The sequence below is a fragment of the Pantherophis guttatus genome, chromosome 2 (assembly GCF_059756535.1).
Source record: "Pantherophis guttatus breed Tessera chromosome 2, ASM5975653v1, whole genome shotgun sequence".
Taxonomy (NCBI): Eukaryota; Metazoa; Chordata; class Lepidosauria; order Squamata; family Colubridae; genus Pantherophis; species Pantherophis guttatus.
The window spans coordinates 241643843-241666743 of NC_142064.1; the positions used below are offsets into that span (position 1 = coordinate 241643843).

At 37.8% G+C, this 22901-nt stretch overlaps 1 protein-coding gene and 1 long non-coding RNA gene across 32 annotated transcripts in view; one reads left to right on the plus strand and one right to left on the minus strand.

Annotated features, from left to right (window-relative positions):
• The window catches only part of MAGI1 (membrane associated guanylate kinase, WW and PDZ domain containing 1), a 486027-nt gene that overhangs the window by 53967 nt on the left and 409159 nt on the right, over positions 1 to 22901 (plus strand). The window lies entirely within an intron of this gene.
• On the minus strand, positions 15558 to 21902 carry LOC117679025 (uncharacterized). Its single transcript, XR_004595221.3, has 2 exons — positions 21624 to 21902; positions 15558 to 16750 (listed from the first exon to the last, which is right to left on the minus strand). It is a non-coding gene; the product is annotated as an uncharacterized LOC117679025 (long non-coding RNA).

Here is a 22901-nt window from a genome sequence, read left to right on the forward strand (position 1 = left end):
CTATCAAATTCTGATAGAACATTCCACAAGGTGAAGGGTTTATATCAATTTTATATGATAATGTGAAAAAAAGTGTTCACCTCAACAGGTCATGGACTGATTTGGAAACCAGAGAAATCTTACTCTGTGTATGTGATTGCTCATCTCCATCAATACATGTTACTGTATTTTCTTTTCATTTGAAGAATATGTTTGGATGTACATTCTGGAGAGCAGATGAAAGAAACCTGAGCTCGCTATACATTCCACCAAGGTTAATGTGAATCTCTGGTGTTAAGAAAGAATGCAGAGTGTGGCACACGTTGTATATGCATTCTGTGTATTTAATTTCAGCCACATATCCTGTCTCTGATGATTGTTAACATACCCTGCTGTGCTTTAGTCTTTTGCAAAGATTTCCAGACATTGGGTGGTCTTATGGCTGAAATTCTAAAGCCTAGGAAAGCTAGGTAACTGGAATTTCAGTGTTAATTTTAAGTTTGCTTGTGTTTGAAAAGGGAGGCCAGAACAGTTCTCCATTTGATCAGATTTCTGGTTCAGCTTTGGAGGGAAAAAAAGTATGCTGTTTTCTTAGCTCCCCCTCTTCCCTCCACTCTAGTTTTTGTTTAAAAAAAGTTTTTGTGTTTTTTTTTTAAAAAAAAGGCTGCTGGGGATTTGTTTGAGGAAAGCCTGTTGAGAAAATGTTTTTGAAATTACAGGGATCTTGATTGTATCCTGCCTGTCCGTTAGGGTGCCTTTTATTTTCTCAATTAAGGAACAAACAAAAAACATATTTGGTTCAACAGAGAAACATAGAGAAAAATGCGTTTGAGCATTTATTGTTAGATAAGTAAGGAATACAAATAGCTTTTGTGCCCTGAGATTTCCAGTGATGTTAATCATTTCAGAGTTCACTTACAGTCATTTTAACAGCCAGACAAGGGAAGGGAGGGTGGGGGGACACATAACAAATTCTGCTTTCTTTTGTAGAGTTCTTGCTATGATCTTTGCCATTTTTGGAAACTAGCCATAAAATAATTTTGCATGATTTAACCCATGGGGATTTCTTGCAAATTGACATTAAGGAAAAGAGCTGTGGAATTTTTTCGCCCCTGCAAATCTATGTAGGGAATAAACAGAGATGTTGGAGATAGATTAAAGGCTGATCTCCCATTAATGAATTCTGGCTTTGATTTTCCTCTCCATTTATTTATTTTGGTATGTGCAGATACATACTTATGTGCAAGAACATAAATTTCAGTATTTATTGTGCTTTTAATGCAACAAACCAAGTTCTCTGGGCAGATTACAAAATTGCTAGAATTTTTTTTTAAAGTTGACAATATGTGGGATGCTACAAACAGCCATAAATGCAGGCCCATTGCCGAGTGCCCCACATGCGGTCACATGATAGAGGTGTGGCCATCAGAACTTCAGAACCAGATCATAAGTAAATACATCCAGGGAGTTCCATTGTAACTACACCTGGTTGTTAAACAACCATCATAAATAAAGGATTATCTGTATTTACTTTAAAAATACAGTATTTCCAAGCTGCTCAAGTCAGAACCAGAACCTTGAACTGGATCTGGAAAAGGGGTTATCAACACACTTCTCTTCCTCCCCCGCTTTATAAATTTCTTTGAAAAAAATTGCATGCATTCAGCTGGCTAAGCGCAACATCACTTGAATATGTAGCAGGTTTAAAGCTCTATATTACATTAGCTGGAGTATCCCTAGTGTAGTGCAATTATCCAAGAGTAAACTTACGTAACTGAAGAGCATATGTAACTGAAGGCAATCAAAGATATAGCAGTAAGGAATTATGGGCCACAGATCAGTCTATAGCAATGTTTTCCAATTTGGCAATTTCTCAATGTATGGATTTGAATTCTCAGAATTCTCAACAACAACCATCCTGATTAGAAAATTCTGGATGGATCATAGATCGTAGTCTCATAGATATATACTGTTTCCAGAGTTTGTGCTGGATCCTAAAACAATCCAGAGATACTACCTGTGTCATCCGTTTGGCTGGTGATCTTAACGGGCTTATTTTTGGAGTAGGGCTTATTTTATGAGCATCCTGAAAAAGCTTGCTAGGGCTTATTTTCCAGTTGGGTCTTATTTTTGGGAAAACACAATAGGCTAACTCATTCATGGGGAACATAGCCCTCTTCAAAACAGTAAAGTCTCCCAATCCCAATACTATAATTCTGATATATCTCATGACTGTGCAAATAGTCCTTGACTGACAACTACAACTGAGCCCAAAATGTATGTTGTTAAATGAGGCAGTTGTTAAGTTTTGTCCCATTGTATGACCTTTCTTGTCACAGTTGTTAAGAGAATAACTGCAGTTGTTAACTTAATAACACAATTGTTAAGTGAATCTAGCTTCCCCATTGACTTTGCTTTTCAGAAGGTCGCAAAAAGTGATCACATGATCCAGGGACACTGCAGTCACTAGCTCAATGGCTGAAACAAACAGAAATGAGCAGTGCCCCCTAAAGTTGGCTAACAGAATAAAACTTGCAGGGACTTCTTTACTTTTACCTCAGTGGTCAGAGTTTTGGATTACTTGGGACAGGCTTCATTCAAGAGGATCTTGAAATTATTTTTGTTGCTTTCTCAGTGGTCAGATTTCTGCACTATTTAGGAGCGGCTTCATTCATCTTATACAATGTTTCTCCACCAGAAAGATACAGATCTCCTGATCAGACTTTTTAAACAGTTAATTAATAGGAATTCTTTCTTCCCCCCCCCCCACCTTTTTACTGTAACATACAATGGTACAGAAGCAATTGGACTGAGATTGATGAGGAGATTAGAATAGATGCATGAACAGCTGCCAAAGGCCTCTAGCCATAAAACCCACTATTTGTATCCTCCACTCCTTCTAATAATCAACCTACATTGAAATAACAGGGAACCGACTTCAATTCTCTGATCCCAACTCTTTTGTTCCATTAAGAACAAATCTATCCCAGTAATAGGGATGCTATTGACCAGACCTGCTTTGCCAGTTTAGGACAACAGTTTCAAACCTCTGATGAAGTGGAATTTGATCTGTAAAATTACTTGTTAGGATGTAGTAAATGGTGCTTTTTAGGATGTTGTCTTTTTTTTGTTCTCTCAAGATTTGATGGTTTTGCCCATTACAGAGGAAAGAGCGTAGCTTTTCTACTCTCTTGTTAAAATGGATTTTGTATAGCAACAATTTTGGTTCTCTTTGTCAATTTCTAAAAACACTCCCTCGCTCTCTCTTCACAAAGCTACAAGTAAAACTTTAAAAATGTATTACCTTTCCGAATATCTCCATCAACCAGTGTCTAGAGAAGCTGATGTTTTAATGGATTAGGTGAACCCAGTTCAATACTAGCAAATTGAATTTATCATCTGGATCATGTAGGATCAGTGAGATGTGCCAGAGAAGAAATGAGTAATATCAAAAATAGATTTGTGGTGAAGAGGGAAAATAATATTTTAACTGGATAATTAACTGTCTCACTCCTCCCTTTTGATTTAAAAGCTCTTAGTTTGCTGCTCTGTTACAAAATAGTTTTAAATGTCTTCCGGCAAATTTTATTTTGCATGTTAAATTGCATACAAGTTATTTTCCATTGCTCTACAAGGTAGTTTTGATAGTTATTTTGAATACTAAATTGATTTTAACAACTGCATGAGCAATTTCATGCACTTGAATAATGTAACCATTGAGTTAGGGCAACAGTATCTTTCATCAAACAGGTATTTAATTAAATTTTCATTTATACTAATAAGTCTCCAGCAGCTGAGTAATTGTTGCAGTACCCAAACATTGCCTATGTGTTGCTTTTACTGCTAAATCTTCATTTTCCCACAGTATAAATTCTGAGTAATATCAGAATCCTTATAGACAAAAAACAATCTATAAATCTTAACAAAAACCTAGCTGCTGTCAGTAAAAATATACCCTAAATAAGTATAAGTGTGTGATTGATCCCCACACTTACATTGAAATGATGCACAAAAGCTACTGTAAGGGTTCATTCATTATTGAATTTTGGGAAATCTGCATAATTGGCTAATACTATTGAAAAACATAAATGAGTATGCAAATCTAGAATGGAAGAAATTTTTTTAATTGATTTCAGTTTGCATGAATAAATTCAATTTGATTTTGTTCATAAATTTCCATATTGATCCCTTGTTATCTGCAAAATTGATTTGTTAAATAGTTTTATTGAAATGTGAAACAAAAACTAGTAAATTTTTGTTTCTTTAATGTTACTATACTAATCACTTTACTGATGGTTGGTCTTATACTGTATATTGTAACTGATTTGTATGCCCAGGGAAGGGTGGTTGACTTTCATTGCGATGAAGAAACATTTTAATAAAAACAGAGTTAGATTGTCCTGTGTCCACCCCAACAATGCCTTCTCTTTGCTCAAAACTTCTAGAACAGGAGTGTCAAACTCAAGGCCCAGGGGCCGGCTCCAGCCTGCAGGGTACTTAGATCTGGCATGTGGGGCTGCCCTGGAAATAGTGAAGGACTGGCCCGTGGTGCTTTTGCCAGCGGAAATGGGCTCCAAGCTCCGCATGCAGCCCTCCTGAGCTCCGTTTTCACTGGCAGAGGGTTGCAGGAGGCCATGGCAACCGAAAACGGAGCTTGGGAGCCTGTTTTCACTGGCAGAGCGCTCGGGCCGCCACAGGTGCCCCCAACAGCCGCGGCCTCCTGGTCATGGCTGCCCCCCCACCCCTCCCCAGGTCATACACAACCCTAATGCGGTCCTCAATGAAATCAAGTTTGACACCTCTGGTCTGGAAAAATGCAGTGACAATAAAACTTCTTGAAGAGAGGAAGGAAAATGTCAGATAACAGTAATTTCAGCAGTACTTCCATGGCAAAGTTGATGTGTTAAAAAGACACAGTATCTTACCCAATAATTCCAGCTTCTATATCAGTGTTTTGAAAGACAAACCTGTGTTTGTTTTACGCAGAGTTAGAATGCCCAATAGGCAAATATAGGCACTATTTTCAATATTTTTTTTTCCATCTTTGGATTAGCGTCATAGGCCAGATCACAGATCATAATAATTTTTAGTGAGGATGTTGACAGATTTGCATTCTTTTGATGCTACAACTTCAAAACCAGTAAAAAAAACCATGGGGACTTTATCGATTTGAAAATATATCTTTTCTCTCTCTCTCTCTCTAAGAACTTGACATCTAATATTTTTATCTTTTTATCTTCTGATCTGATTAGGGTCCATCGTTATTTCTTGGAAGTCTGTCAAGGAATGTGAAAAACTGGATGAGTATAAACTCTGCATTTCTGTCCATGGGATAGTTTGCCCCTGTTGACATCGTTGTGGGAAAATCGACTACAGTTCACTTTGGATAGATACTTCCTTTTTTTGTATTTGAATATGTGTAATATGGATCTCCTGTCTTGTCAGAGAGCATCACTAAATGCAAAATGTTTTTATGGGCCTCGGTCATTTGTTCAGATTGTAAAAACCAATAACGTTGATTTGTGGCAGTACTTTGAATAGATGGGCATGTGTGTGTGAGTGCCCAAGTCCATCTGATAGCTAAATTCCTAAGTCCATTTTTGTGGATTCTATAGTGATCTGAGACCTTTATTTCCACCTTTTTTGATTTTTCAAGCAGGCTGTTTAAACCATGCATATGCAAATTTTATCTTACCTAGCTTTAGGCACAATGTGATTCTGGCAGTAGCTAATTTTTTTCGCTGTCATGATCAGTCAGGAAGAAATTATTTTTTGAATGATCTGTTTCTCATGAAATATCAAAATGAATACTGTTTTAATACTTTGTTCCTGGGTCCTTTGATTGTAATAAACGTTTCCACTCCATTCAAGAGTTCTTGAGAGAGCATGGCGTTCTAACAGCACCAATAGCACATAAGGTGTTTTCTTGTTTTGGCTTCATGTGATGTCTAAACCCAGCCATTGTGGGTCTGCCAAACATTATTTACCATTTAGTGTATCTGGCCACTTGTGGTTTAGTCATTGAATTTTGGGCAAGCAAAACACAGTTATATCGTATATGTTCTAGTACAATATAACTGGGATATAAATTGAATGCACACCAGCCTCTCCCCATCTGTTCTCTCCTCAGACATCCATTTTTACTTGCATGAAAGGCAAGATGAAGTAACTGCCACTGCTACTACCATGCAGCTCACAAGCTTCATGGTCCAAAAATGAAAGCCATATCCCATTTTTTTCTATACTTTTTCAGAATTTTTTCCTTCACTAAGGCATTTAATGTCTTAGCAGCTAATGATTTTTAAAAAGAAAATAAAATTGCTTATTCTTTAGAAAATGGTAAATTGTTGTCCTGTTTTGCTGGTAACCATCATAGCGCATCCGAGTTGAATTGCCATTTCAAAAAGTGGGGGGGGGGATCGCATTTCTCAACCTCTTTAATGCATGGTGCCACCATTGGGAACTCCAAAAATACTGGAATACTGCTATCATGTCGCCCCTAATTCTTCTTTTTTTTTAGACTAGCCATACCCAATTCCTGCAACCGTTCCTCATATGTTTTTGTGTCATAATCCAAAAGATTTCTCAAGATTAGAATACAAAGACTAAAAAAGTTTCTTGTCCTTTGTATTTTATTTTTCTTGGAGCCCCCAGATTCTACCTCTCATAAATTGGACCTGCTGATTCAAGAGTTCTTTCGTGACAAGCACGACACTTTAATAAGCTTGTCTTCTCTGTGCTTTTTATATTGCTTCCAAAACTCTGTTTGGTGAGCTATGTGCACCTGATGCCCTGGCTGGACCGGTTTGACTAGTTTCACCTGTGGAAGGATCTACCTGCAAGCTGTGTTGAAAAATAAGTGTTGAAATCTCACCACCTTGGCAACAGCCTGTAAACAGCCTGTGAACCAAAGAGTAAGGCCACCTAGAGGAACTTCAGATACGGAGGTTGCTCTTCCTTTGATACCGCTGCATGCTTGTCCCCTAGACGAGATGGATCTTACTTCATCGAGACAATTTTGGGATCTTGGAACGTGCCCAGTAGAGTTATAGCTGCCAATATCACATGCAGAGATAAAAATCAAGAAGAGCCAGAATGAAAGAGGGTCTGTCCTCTCCTTTCAAATGTGTATGTCCAAGTGAGCAGTTTGCTTTGTGAAGACTATTAAGTGTTTGCCATCTTGGTAAGCAGTTGCTTCCAACATACAGGTAGTCCTTGACTTGTGACTACAATTGAGCCCAAAATTGCTATTGCTAAGCAAAGCAGTTGTTAGGTTTTGCCTAACATTTTACATCCTTTCTTGCCACTGTTGTTAAGTGAATCCCTGCAGTAATTAAATGAGTAACACAGTTCTTAAGTGAATCAGACTTTCCATTGTCTTTGCTTTTCAGGTCGAAAAATGTCATTTTTTTCAGTGCTGTTGTAACTTTAGACAGTCACTAAATGAACTATTGTAAGTTGAGGACTGCCTGTACCAAGAATCCCCAAAGCTAAAAAAAACTATCCTCCTTTGTGTTTCCCACCAATTAAATTGCCAAATAAGATACTCGAGATTCTACGTTAACCTGTCACATAATTGTCACACTTCAAGGTTCAATAGATTGGTGTTTTCTTTTAAACCCTTGGTTAAATAACTATATGAACTCACTGAATATTTTTATACCTACACGAACAGCAAATAAAGGGAAACAATTGCCTTTCTCTTAAACCTTTTCTTTTCAAAGTCTTACCATTTATCTCCCTTTCTGGTTTTCTGGTTCATGAATTTATTTTGTTCATACTTGGCTGGGATCTTACATATGCAAATGCAAAAATTGTTAGCAATGCATCGGTAATCATACATGAATTCAGAATAATGTTGGTTTTTAAATGACTCAGTGTAAATACATTAATAATATAACTTCATCTCCCCAGTAAGTACAGATTCAGTTGTAATGCATCAAACAGCTATATAAAGTTAATTCAAATTTTGATGACATACATTAAATATATTCTCTGTGCTAGAAATATGAAGACCTTGTAAAAACAAGCCTGTATTTTTAAAACCTCTAATTACACCAAACCTAAGGGGGCAATCATATATGCAATAATCTGGAAGAAAATTGCACTGGACAAAGGGGCACACACAATTTTAAATTTGTTATAGTTTGTTTGCTCATTTCATTTCTCTGGAAAATATCTGTGTTGCATTAAGCAGTATCTGCCTACTGATAGAATTATATTCTCCAGAAATGTTTTTGTTATGCTGTGTATAGGACATGATTGCAAGATTGCTTTAAGGCAAGAGTGTGAACATTTCCTATTTTCCAATCATATCTTTTAATATGGTATTGGAAAAAGGTTTTGTTCCCAAAACACCTGATTTTTGTTTTGAGATTTGCTTATTTGCAGCGTTGTATATTATTGGTTTTTATTTTTTCTTGCTTTGGTCTAATGTTTTTTGATGTATTATACATTAGGTAGAGCCCCTTTGGCAATTGAGATAGCTTATTTATTTACTTATAAAATAAAATAAAGATTTTAATAAACCCTTGCTTCCTCCTCTTTGAAAAATTGTAATAGGCTTCTGGGCCTAATTCAAAGCATGGCTTGTCACTTATGAAGCCATCAATGGTGTTTGTACAGGATTCATTGGGGTCCACTTTCCCAAGCATGATTCTCCCTTAAAATTGAAAAAAATTCAACCCCCATATGAAGTGAAGAGGGTTTTAACTTGGCGGCTGTGGTAGCCCCACATGATAAAAAACGCAGAACCCAGAATAACAGTTGGCTCCTGCGCCCCCTGATTTAGGAAAACCCTTAAAAACTGATATCAGTGGGCCTTCAGACTGCAAGATAATTGGGGATGTATTGTTTTTATGATATGTGTTTATTAAGTCATTAAGACACCATGTTTTGGTTTGTCGATGTACACTATAAAGAGTTGGTTGCATTGGGGTGGTCTGTTAATATTGTAAATGAATAAGACAAATAATCAAAGTATTTTAGGCCTCAGACTTTAGGCATAGCAGGCCCTGAGGCCTGAAGGTTTTTAAGAAGGGCAGTTACCAAACCAACATTTAGAGAAGTCTTCTTAGTTTCATGCTATTGTCAGCTCAGGAAAGTATCGGCCTAATTTCTAAATGATGTATCCAATGGTTCATTGAATTTTCCACAGATGAGGCACCCACATCTACAACTTTCCAGGCCCCCCAACCACCCTCCGGGTTCCTGGCCCGATCTATGCCTAAATTCTAAATTATTTTAGTTGTTTCCCTTAATCAGATTAAAAAAACAGCCAATGGACAAAATATGTGCCCTTATTGTCTGACAGAGATGCTTGCGGTCTAATATTGACTTGCAAAAGATAAGACGCTTCATTTGTAAAGTGTTGTGACTGTAAAGTCCAGAGAATAGACTTGGGGTTTAAACCCAGCATTTCCCATCTGAGAAACTCTTCTGGTCTTAGATCAGCTGAAGTTGAAATCCTAAAACGTTTTGCTCACTTAGTAATGAAAAAAATGCTGCATTGGCAATCCTCTTAAAGCTTGTGTATAGCAATGCTTTCAGGGAACAGTGCTATCAATTATGTGTAATTATGTATTACTGAAATAATAAAATGTATTTATTTTATTGCTAGGCCTCTCACCTGCATGCTCTCAGCAAGCCACAGCATTAAACAATAAAGCCAACCATTAATAAAAGATGACATTAAACCAATATTACCAATACAAATAGAGCCTCATAAAATATTACCAAAAGAGCCATTAAATGTAAATGATAAATACAAAGTGCCAATCAGAAAGGGAAGGTTTATTTCCCTTTCCACAAAGGTATTGGGAATTAATCATTTCAGTCTTCTGCTCGTATCTGCATTCTGAAGTTAAAGAATATTTGAAACAACTTTGTCCAACTGATATTCTTCAAGTACATTAGAATAGAATAGAATAGAATAGAATAGAATAGAATAGAATAGAATAGAATAGAATAACTTTATTGTCACTTTGAATGTACACTAATCGGCATACATTAAAATGAAATTAAGTTGCATACAGCTCTCAAAGGGTCACACCTCCAATATACACTACATAAACGTGATAAAATCAATAAATACAAAATTATGCATACACCCCATGGAGAAATAACATGGTCTAGTTCGGATGTATACCAGTGGTGGGATTCTACCGGTTCTACCTGGTTCTGGCGAACCGGCAGTGGCGGGAGGCTCTGCCTACCCACCCAGATGTCATCACGGACGCTCTCCGCATGTGCAGAGGTGGTGAGCGCGCTCACATTTGTGAACCGGTAGCAAAGGTAAGTGAATACCACTACTGGTGTATACATGTACATGACGAGAAAAACAAATCTTGTGAGTTTGCCAGACAGATAGCATAGGGAACAGAGCTGTTACAGAATCTGGTAGTCCTGCTAGAAATACTTCGAAACCTCCTCCCAGAGGGGAGCAACATAAAAAAACTGTAAAGTGGGTGTGTGGGATCTCTGACAATGCTTTGAGCTCTAAGCACATAGCGCTTACAAGCAGTATCCTGAATGACAGGAAGTGAGCTTCCAATAATCTTCTCGGCTGTCCTTACCACTCTCTGTATGGACTTTCTATCTGAGGCACTGCAGCCACCAAACCATACAGTGATGCAATTTGTTAAAACGCTCTCAATTGTGCCTCTGTATTAAAAAGTGGCCAGGACCGAAAGAGAAAGATGAGCTATAAGTCTCATGCCGAATGGGGGAATATGGAGCATGTGATATACATAGTAAGAGACCAACTGATTCAGGCAGTGAAAATTGAAAAATTGATGCCCCATCCTACATATACTTAATATAGAAACTTAAGAGCTCCTGGATAATGTATTTGCTCCTAAGAGTGGTATCTGATGATTGGTGGCCCCCTGCCTGATTTGAAATTGATGATTTTTTTTTTTTTTTGCAAAACTGAAACTTATTCCTTTGTGGGTTATTGTTGTTGGTCAGCATCAAGCATCCATGGGTCTTCTTCATAATACAGGTAAAGTGCTCGACTTAAAACCATTTGTTTAGCGATGGTTCAAAGTTACAGCAGCACTGAAAAAAGTGACTTATGACCATTTTTCACATTTACGACTGTTGGAGCATTCCAGTGATCACGTGATCAAAATTCGATCACTTGACAACCAGCATGTATTTATGATGGTTGTAGTGCCCTGGGGTCATGTGATCACTTCCTTCTGACAAAGTCAATAGGAAAGCCAGGTTCACTTAACAATTGGGTTACTAACTTAACAATTACAGTGATTCATTTAACAACTGTGACAAGAAAGGTCATAAAATGGGGCAAAATATCACTTAACAACTGTCTTGCTTAGCAATGGAAATTTTGGGCTCAAGGCTATCTGCACAAAACTTTGTATGCATTTTTATTTCAGTAAACAGGCATACCTTACTATTTTCTGTTGACTTCTACCTGACTCATGGTGGCTTCCAAAATAACATGTTATAATAAAAGATGTATAATAAAATAGCCATGGTCCCAAAATCCCAACCATATAATATAGCAAGATATATTCAAGCAAAACCAAAAAAATCAAGATCAATAGATAATGTTTTTTGGAAATAACAGAAACAATATTTCATTTTGCAGAGCATTGTTTTAGCAATCTTATGTGAACTTCAGCTCTCAAAATACGCCAGCCAGCATGAATTCTGGGAGTTGAAGTCCTCATATCTTAAAGATGCCAAAGTTGAAAAACATTGCTGTAGAATTTCTTCTGATGTAGAGAAGTGCCACAGAGTATCCTCAGCTTACTGATGTCACCCATCTTCCTCCTTTTGCTAACTGTTCTTGCTGATTTCATAAAGTTGTTAAACAGTACTATGTCCATGATTGATCATTCAACCATTGCTTTAGATTAGAGGTGGGGAGTGATGGCCCCTTTATGACTTGTGGACTTCCACTCCCAGAATTCCTGGGCCAGCATGGCTGACTCAGGAATTCTGGAAGGTGAAGTCCATAAGTCATAAAAGGGCCATCATTCCCCACCCCTGCTTTAGTTTGTGCATATAATCAGGCAATAATCACAATGTAAATTCCCCAGGGCACAAGCTGAGGACAAGGTTAGGTTCTTGTGCTGAAATTCAGCAGGTAAGGGTTGGTGAGCATTTCAGTGAGACACGGCTTGGACAGCTCCAAATCAGGTCTACCATCTTGATTTCTATGGAGGGAGGGAGGAGGGCATATGAAAGTAGCAATGATCAATAATTTACATGCTTATATTTTGTCGTTTGAAGATATTGGATCATGGGCCTAAAACAAGAGCTAAAAGCAGCTTTTAAATGGCATTGAATTTAGCCATAAAGTCTTGTCAATGTGGTGCTTTTTGTGGGTTGAACTTTCACTGCAGGACTTCTCAGGAAGCAAGCGATAATTTTATACATGCACTGACATCTTTCTCTATCACTTTATTTATAAAGACACAAAGTGCTGACTTTTCAAAGTTGAGGTAAATTTCTAATCTTGGAGAGGTTTTTTGTTTTTTTTAAATATACTGTTTAACCTCGATCATATTTTTATGTTTTCTTTGTTAGATTGTAGTGGTTGGTTGACTAGTTTGTTATATACCAGACATTGGACTATGCAGATGAATTGCTAGATGCCCAACTTACGGTGGCTCAAAACAGCGCCTGTTTAATCAAAGCCGTGCATTCCTGTTTAGAGCAGCTATCGCTGACTAAATCTGAATTTAATGAAGCAATTTTATTTGAAAATACTGTGAGCAGGAAAGCGGGTGGCAACTGAGTCAGTTGAACCCACCTTTTAATTCCCCAGCTGATCTCAGGCCTGGCTGTTGGCAATGAAAGGCCACTTCTGTGGACCTGCGTCCTAATTTCATTTCTGCAAAGCAGATTATTGGTGTCCCATAACCCTGTAATTAAGTTTGTTCAATCTCTGCAGCATAGCTTATTTTCTGCAAGCAAGAACAGGGCTTTGGCAATGCAATGCAAGGGCATATCATACTGGATAGACAAAAGATATTTTCCTCAGCAATATTATACAAACACTTAAGATGTAAGTCTTAAACTGGTGTTCCTCAGCTGGAAGTTCTAAGACTTGTAGTTCAAAATATTTGGAGGAGCCTGGTTGAACATGGTAATAACAAGGCAATTCCATATAGCCACCAGCCTCATTCCTCTTGCCCTTTTGTGTGGATATACCAAATCCTCAAGACTTCTTCATAAGGCTTTAGTGGGTGAGAAAAGGGAAGGAAGGAAGGAAGGGAGGGAGGGAGGGAGGAAGGAAGGAAGGAAGGAAGGAAGGGAGGTTGGCCAGTGTGAGAGTAGGAAAATATTTGCTTTAATCCATCCCCTCTTCGGTAATTATTTTCCTGATGGTATTTTGTTTTCAATGAAGATGTTTAAAAAAGCAACTATCAAGGTGAAAGTTGAGGCAATGTAGTATCTTGACTTCAGGCAGAAGAGTCTGGAAGCCAGGAGGTAGGAAGAACAGGTTCCCGCCAATGAGAAGCCATTTGTCTCCAGGCTCAGAACAAATGCTGTAGGGTTAAAGGTTAGTTGGCTCCACTTACCAAGCTTTTGAATGCTCTACCATGGCTGATCTCAAATTGATGCTGTCCTTCCATTATAGAAGGGTTCTTAAAGGAGGCAAGGAGGTTACATTAAAGCAAAGATTGTTTAGAATAAAATGGATCTTTGAGTTCCAGAGCAATAGGTAGAACTTTTTTCAGGTCAGGAACCTGGCAGGTTTGAATCATATCTGGGCTGTATTCCAAAAGCCATAGAACAAAAATAAAATTGATTGCCTTCTATTTATATGCAACTGAAATTTAGTATAGTCAATACATTTGCTCTACAGGCATGTCTTTAATAAATTACAGTCTGGGAGCTACACTAGTGGCTGTAAAGGTTCTGTGGATCTTCAAAGACCTTTTAACATTTGGAAGATCACCTCTGCCTGATTATATCTCCCCTTATCAGGTTCAAGAGAAGAAGTATGCTGTAGGTCCAGCATGTGAGGGAATTACATCTGTTGGAACCCGGGAGAGATGCCATTTCACCCTTCCCCCTGAGTTGAGACTGGCCCCATCTTTGACCTCCTTCCAAAAGTCCTACGAAGCATGATTGTATCAACAGGCTTGAAGATCTCAAAGTAATGTGGAATTAGTGAGGAGGCTGCATTGCTTTTTCCATCAAATTCTCTCCGATCTGTTAATAGCACATACTGTTGTTTGTTTTTCATGGTGTGCCACCCAGAGCCACATCTTGTGATACAGGCAACTATATACAGTAAATATGAATAAATAAACTGCTTGCATGTTGCTCTCAGACTTCAGTTTAAGTATATTTCCAGTTTCCGTTGTGGAGCTGTTAGAAGCCATGGAAATAAAAATATAACGTGTATATATTATAAACCAAGAATGTTGAAACTCATGTAGACCGTGGGAATAAAATTACTCATTGATTAAATTTCCAAGTGCTAAGACAATTAGAGGGTCACTGTGGAACGGTGGTTAGAATACTAGAGACCATGTTTGTGTTTGACTAAATCACTATACATTGTGTTCACTCAACAAACCAAGCCACAGTGTGGCCTGCTTGCCCATGTTTTAGCATGTTGTGTGAACACAATGTATGTTACTTTAGTCAAAAAGCTGTAATTAAACTGGAACCTGGCTCACTGTGATGTATGACCCCAACCTGTGTGAACCCAGGTACATCTAGATTTGAATCCATACTGATTTGTGAAAATCACTCTGTGGAGCATAATTTTTGGCTAAGAATTAGTACTTGCATATGCATTTTTAGGCATTTTCTAAATTCACCTGATGGAATAACAACATACGTGACTTAAAGGTAAAGATTCCCCTTGCACATATGTGCTAGTCGTTCCCAACTCTAGGGGGCAGTGCTCATCTCCATTTCAAAGTTGAAGAGCCAGCATTGTCTGAAGATGTCTCCATGGTCATGTGGCCGGCATGACTAAATGCCAAAGGCGCATGGAACACTGTTACCTTCCCACCAAAGGTGGTCCCTATTTTTCTACTTGCATTTTTTACATGCTTTCAAACTGTTAGGTTGGAATATATGACTTATTTTAAACCTTATCACAAATTTAAAGGATATGGTTGCAATGTCTATGCGTAAGGTTCAGATTTCTGATAAAATAGAATTATTAAGACTTGATTAAGTAAAATAGCTATGCTGAAGAAGTGTTAACAGTTCTTCACATTTGCTCAGTTATGCTCACTTATTTCTGTATTGCATTTGCTAAAGCTTTAATATGGCCAATTGAATCAGGTCTTCATAGCATACAAATTCATTGTTTCTTAAAAAATATTTCTTAGAAGTGTTATTTTATTTATCTTTGTATTATTCAACATCTTCATAATTGAGCAGAGTCTTCTCTGATAAAATCTATCATTTTTCAATGGCTCTTCAAAATAAGTGAAGATACATTTCAAGAGGGAAGGTAAATAGGAAAAATCAAATGTTTTAATTTCTTGCTCTTTTCACCATGGAACACTATAACAATCGACACTTTCTTCTTGTGGATCCCTGAGGATTTAAAAATGAGGAGAGATTAAAACAAGTGGGTGCATGACAGCATTTATTTAACAAATTCTGTTTTCAAGTTCCAGTTCTATTTGAAATCTAATTGCTTCTCTGGGGAAGTCCTGGGAGCTGAAATTGAATGAAAATACAGATTTTGGTGTTTTAAATTGATTTATTAATAGCTGAATTATTTCTCCTTTGTCACATACTGTGAAAAGGTTCCACTTAAGTTATGGTAGAAACCACAGTCCAAGAGGCTGAATGCTTTCTTTTGATATTTAAACGGGTTCATTATAAAATATAACTTTTGCTGAGTTATCCATCGATAGGCAACTAATCTTCTATTGTTGTCTAGTTACATTTATGAATGACAATGGTAGAGTGATACGTGAAAAATAACCATGCTTAACAAACTTACAGGTTTCCTTTTTCTGATGTTTTTTTTTAAATGCCAACCTTTTCCAACAATAAGGAAACATTTCCACAGTTCTTTCCTTAGCTCTTTTCTTTAAGAATTGTGAATTCTGTTCCTTTTACTCCTGCCTACTCTCCTCTTACTTTACATTTAGCCCTGTATGATATTCAGCCCTTTAACCCTTAGACTTCAGGAGGTCCAGCGCAGAGGTGGGTTTCAGCAGGTTCTGACCAGTTCTGGAGAACCGGTAGCGGAAATTTTGAGTAGTTCGGAGAACCGGTAATTTTATCTTTCTGCAGATGTGCTCCCTTGCTCTCTCTTAAAGTCCCAGGGAACAATCCATAAAGGAGGATGTAATCCACAAAGAAGGAAAACACATCAGCAACTTTGAGTCTTTCCTTCCACTAGACCTTCTGGGTTCAGGGTTGAATGCAGGAGCCCTATTGTTCCTCTCTTGACTATCATTCTGGCTATATTTCCTGGTACTGTTTGCATTGTCCTTGAGGGACAAATATGTGGGATTGGCAGGCTGTCAAAATAGCACAGTGGATGATTGTCTCTTTAGACCTTGTTCTTATGAAGATGTAGGACAGGTTGTTCTGGGGAAAGCCCTTAGGAACATGTTGTGCTTCTGTGGGCAACATCATTTTGGCTGCAAACTCTTTGAAGAAGCAAGCAAACAAAGTATTTCCATGAAAATCCAGCCTGGCTATTTGCAGTTTCTCATTCCTTTCTAGTTAAACTGCTGCATGAACAGTCTCATGGGGATGCCATACTTGATATGCATGTAGTCCTTTCATCAAATAGCAGAGGTTCCTGTAAAAGAAGCAAAATTGTCATTCAAACCATAACATTGAGAAACTGGGCTGTTTCTTCATTCACACAGATGAAGAATTCAGAAGAAGCAGATTTGCAAGGGCCACAGTGCAATTCTCCTGCTTTTATTGTGCACAGTTGCCTGGCCTGATTTATAGACTTGTTTTGCAATCTGCAAAAATCATCACCGTTCACTTATAGCACATCGTGCTGCTTTCACTATTTCTCTTTACATGCACACACAGCTGGATCAAAGAAAAAAAGAAACCAGCAACAGGCAAACTCTGCAATCCCCTTTGATGGGCTGTAGCCAGGAGCTGTCCATCTGGAAGCATGTTTGAAGATTCGGATTCAGCTTTGCTGAATCATGTAGTAATGAGTGTATGACTGATAGGGACATCAGAGGAATTTCCCCTTTTCTTCCCTGTTTTCCAAATTCCATCCAGCTTTCAGTGTAGTTTTGCCAGCATAGGAAACAGCTGCTTTCCCAGCCAGCGTTCAAGGCACAAACGAACAAATGTTTTATTACAGTCCAAGGCCAGCTCATGCATTCAAGGCAAGAGATGACTCCCAATAGCTGAGTCCAGCTCCTAGAACTTCAAAGTCACAGTGCAGAATCTCTACCATCCAGATGTGTTAGGCTGTAACTTCAAGTTGCTACAGGGGGAAAAGTAGAGCTGTCTGGAGATTAGGAACATTTATTCATTAACTCAATGACTTGTTTTTACATGAAGAGCTCCTTTCATTTTATTTCCACAAAAACTCAGTGAGATAGATTGAGCTGAAAGAGGATGATTGACCCAAAGATACTTAGTGGTTTTCCATGGCTGAAAGTAGATTTGACCCCAGGGTCTCTGCAGACTTATTCCAATACATTAACTCCTATTCCACACTGTCTCAAATGACTTCCTGGATTACCACCTCCAGAGGGCACACCAGGATGGGAAAAGGTTGTGTTTTAGGGATTCAGCCATATCCTCAATAAATAGAATCCTAGCAATAAAGAATCTCTGAAGAAGCGTTTAAGAATTCTTTTTTAAAACAAACACCCCTGCTTTTGCAGTGAAAGCGTATGGAAATTAGATGCACAGATGAAAGCTACATTGGAAATAAATTTAGCTAAAATCATGAAACTTATGACTTATGATTTTGGTAGTCCCTTTGTCACACGTGGTGAAAGTTTAAATTAGAAGAATCTTGAGGGTTTTTCTTTTTCTTTTTCAAAGTGTGTAAACAGCTTTCTTTTTTTAAAACTACTTTTGGAACTTTTTAAAAAAAAATTATTGGTTTGGAAGATCAAATGCTATAGAGTTTGTCATTTCAATTTGTTTGATTAGTTGAAAGGACAGCCCTTCCCAATCTCAATTTCTGCACCAGAGAAACGAAGCCTCGATACCCATAATTTCAAAACTGCACCCTTACATTCTGTCATTGCTTCATTTCAAATCATTACATCTAATGTACCCTTCATTTGTCAGCTTTTAAAATACTGAACTACTTGAAAAGAGGTTAACTGGTATAGCAATCAAGAAACAAGCAGGAACACCCCCATTAACAGTGACGGGGCAAACCACTAGTATATAAACAGAGAGCAAACCCCGCTCCCTTATAGCACTGATGATGTAACCTAGTTGGGTAATGAAATATCTGCCAGAAAACAACCAAACTCAGAACACCACAAAGATTATTTGACATTTTTGAATAAAACACTGTCATTTCTGATTGTTTCTAACTTCTTTTGGGAAGGTAAAGTTATTTGTTCCAGAAGGAAACCTGGGAAACCTCCCTAAAATAAAAAGCTGAAATCAGACCTCAATCATTTCCTCTGTGAGCAATTGACTTTTGTTAAATTGCACCATAACTGGGACCCTGGCAATTTTTCAGAGTGTGATTGACTTTTTTTGTGGAAATGTTTCTCACACTGCTGAAAAAAAAAATTCTCATTTTTACTTTGCTAAAAATCCCAAACACAGTTGGGGAATTAGATGGAAACTCTAGCTGTTAACATGTGTTCCTCTAAATTGAAACTCCTCTGAAGTTGTTCTTTCTCCAGTACGAATATTATGATATAGCATTTCACATGAACAAATGCTTTGATATGTTTTTAGGTCTTGGTATTTTTTCAATACTTCTGATCTAGATTATTATTTTTTCTCTTTTAGTGTGTTTGTATGGGTGGGCGGGTGTCTTTTTCCTGTAATGTTGTCCCTTGCTGCTTACATGGAAGCATGTTCCAGCCTTTGCTTTCCTTCTGGAACAAGCAATTTCCCAAAAGAAGTTAGAAACAATTAGACCTTGACAGTTTTATTCAAAAAATGTTAAATAATCACTTACATACTTTTCAAAGTAGTTTTTTTTTAAAAAAACCCACAACTTGGCAAATGAATATTATGTTGGATGTTTAAATGAATTCAGTCTTCTATATGCTATCTTCACTTGCAACCCTAAAACATTAATAGAAAAATGAATACTGATGCACCACTTCTGTTGTGCATCAGACCTGTTGAAAATGTGTTCAGGCATATGCAGAAAAACTGCTAATTTTCTTTAACCTCCTCATTGCTGTTTGTTTCATTTTGTAAAGCAAAAAAGCATCAGTATATTTGCCAAGTGGTTCCATTTGAGAGGAACCCAAGGAAAGGTAAATGGTGCAAACCGCAATTCCAAGAACACAGAATGTGCAGATGTTAGGGTTAGGCACCAAACAACCCTTTTTTTTTCTTCTTTTACATATCTGACCTTGGTATACACAGTTTCTACTATCAGGAACTGGAGAGTTTGTACCAGGAAACTGGTTACTAGTAAATAGTGGGAAATATGCTAGTTCTTAAGATAGATATTTCATACTTAAAAGCTTCTGACAGTCCAAGGTGACCTTCCCCAAGGAACCTATCCAATACGTTTTATGATTCTAGACAGCTCTGAAATTTCTCTCCATCAGGTATCTTTAGAAGTCCCTGCTCTAGGGTCTAACCTTGCTTCCTTCTGTTTATTACAATTCTGCAATTGCATTTGCAGAAACCCAGGGAGTGAGTCCACTTCTTGGCGAATTTGTAGCCTACGCTGTTTACTACAAGCAAACTAATTCAGCCATAAAGATACAGTCCTTCTATTCAGAAGAGTATTTCTGTGTGCTTCTGATCACAACCATACAAATATACAAAAGTATGAAGGCTATTGCTTAACGCATTGTAAGCCGCCCTGAGTCTCCGGAGAAGGGCGGCATATAAATCAAATTAAAAAAAAAAAAAAACCACCATCAGATACTGTACTTCTTCTAAGCGTCAAAATGCAGAAAACTTTTGTATCTCACTGGATTCTTGCCCTCACAGGTTCTTTTGCTGTTTATTTATTAAAACGTATTTATTAAGTTTTCTTTCATGAGGTTTTAAAGAAGCATGGACTGTGTGAACTAGGATGGGGAGCAAAAACTCGGGCAGAAAAGTTGAAAAGTCACAAATCATCTTTTCCATAAGCTCCCATGGTCTCACTAGTCTTTTTTCTTGCTCTGGGAAAGTGACTTGATAGTTTTCTTTGACACAAGCAAAGTGCCTTCTATGTTTACCTCCTAACCCCAGTGCTGCCAGTCGGAAGATTAAATAGGGGGAAAAAATCTATAGTGTATCCTTATGGCTGTGTAGTCTAGAGTCACGTAGCTTTTCTTGAAACTGAAATCAACTTTTCTTGAAAAAGAAAAGATGAAATGCAATGCCCCTTTTAACTTTATCCAAAATACAAACATTTAGTCATGAAAGAGATCAATTACAGAGCTGTGCAGATCATGGCAAAGCAGAAGCTTGGGAAAGGAGGTGATTAAAAATAAGTAGATCCAGCTGAGATGTTGATCTGGAAAAGTAGAGAAATTTAAAATCCCCATGAAAAGAGATAGGATGGAGAATTCCATATTAATATTACAGAATCTTTTTTACAAAGAAAAATGATCTGGAACCCAAATGAGAGTCAGAAATCAGGGTGAGATTTAAGCATCCAATTTTTTAGTTTGTAGAAGACAATGAGATTAACTTAAGCCAAAATAAAGCAACAAAATCCTAAGGGAAATTCCTTGGTAGATATATTTATCTATTATTTCAAAAATGTCTTAAATGTCTTTTTCGCTGCTTCTTTTTTAGATCTTTTTTCCCTAAAAAATTCAATTTTTTATTTGACGCTATGGAGACAAAGTTGCTTCATGCTTTTCCCAGCCTTAGTTCACAGCTTCTAAGGTTATGATTTTTTATTTTGTTTTGTTTTAAACTAATCTTTCTTCAGTAGAGGGAGACACTGAAGTAATCTGACTGTATATGTGATGAAAAGACATGCCTCACACATGGGAAAAGCTTCTATGTCTGGCCTGTGGTCTGAGTGGCTGGGATTGCAGCATGCCATTCAATATTAGTTTTAGAAGAGCTCTGAATTTTTCACTTGTGGTCACAATACTTTAAAATAAGTATGTTGAGGTAATAGCTTAGATCTCTAAACATTTGATTTATTGCTTTTTTTTTTTGCTCCCTAATGTTCTTATTGAAGGGATGTGGTGGCTCAGTGGCTAAGATGCTGAGCTTGTCGAGCGAAAGGTCGGCAGTTCAGCAGTTCAAATCCCTACTGCCGCATAACGGGGTGAGCTCCCATTACTTGTCCCAGCTTCTGCCAACCTAGCAGTTCGAAAGAACGTAAAAAATGCAAGTAGAAAAATAGGGACCACCTTTGGTGGGAAGGTAACAGCGTTCCGTGTGCCTTTGGTGGTTAGGCATGCCAGCCACATGACCACTGAGATGTCTTCGGACAGCGCTGGCTCTTTGGCTTGGAAACGAGCACTGCCCCCTAGAGTCGAGAACGACTAGCACACATGTGCGAGGGGAACCTTTACCTTTACCTTTTAATGTTCTTATTCACTCCCTTAAAGTAGCTGTTTCAAAGTCATTGCTTCTCTCCTAACACTTGTCAGTAGGTTTTCTTAATGAGAAAGGCAAGTAGCTGTATTGGGAGCATTCTTCATGGAACGCCTCTTCTACCATGATTTCCTGTTGAGATGGGAGGACAAGTAAGGGGTAAGACATCCATTTGCATGGCTCAAATCAAATATAGGATTCTAGGTTTTCCAAGGGTAGAATCCATGTCTGAAACTCTGGGAACCTCTACAAGGTATAACAATGGAACAAGATGAACCAGTGCTGTGATTTGGAACAGGGCAACATTCTATATTCTAAACTGATTCCTAAGGTTTGTAGAAGATTCTTAAGATTCCCAAGGCTGCACTTATTTTTAAGCTTTTATGACTTTTGTGCTACCAGGGGCAGCCCTGCAAAAAGTAATTGTGGCAAATCACTAGCTTAAAAGCAAAGACTGATTTGTGTATTTATTGTAATTAAATTAATACAATCCATTTCTTCTTTAGCCGTTACATTTACGTTCCCCTTTCTTTAAAGCAGTTTAGATGGGTATCTCCTTCATGTTATCTCTGCAATAAAAACCTCATGAAGTAAATTGCCTGAGGGTGTGATTGACCAAGAGTCACTGAATTGTGTTTCCTGGGCTCAGGATGGATCTGTACTTCGGTCTCTTCAATTATAAACCAATACCATAATAACTATATTATTATTATGATGATGTATATAATTACATTATAATTGTCTTTTTCTATTAGAGGGGGAAAAATACATTGGCAAGTTGGTCAAGGAGTTGCCCTTAATTTACTCACAGTGGTTTTCTATATAGCTTGATGCAATCTTGACACTTTGGGATTGCAACTTCCAGATTTTCAGACAGGATGACCCAAGGAAACCCTGTTTATTACAATCTGACATTTTACAGTTATCCCAATGAAGGTTTCCTGCCTGAGGCGGTTGTTGGATTAGAAGACCTCCAAGATCTCTTCTCTTCTCTTCTCTTCTCTTCTCTTCTCTTCTCTTCTCTTCTCTTCTCTTCTCTTCTCTTCTCTTCTCTTCTCTTCCCTACCCTACCCTACCCTACCCTACCCTACCCTACCCTACCCTACCCTACCCTACCCTACCCTATCCTATCCTATCCTATCCTATCCTATCCTATCCTTCTGCTTAGTGCATTTCTGAATCAAAGGAAATTTCCAGCATTCTAAGAGTATGAGAGTTTACTAGGCAAGAACGGTCTGCTGACTTTTCCTTGCAACTGGGGC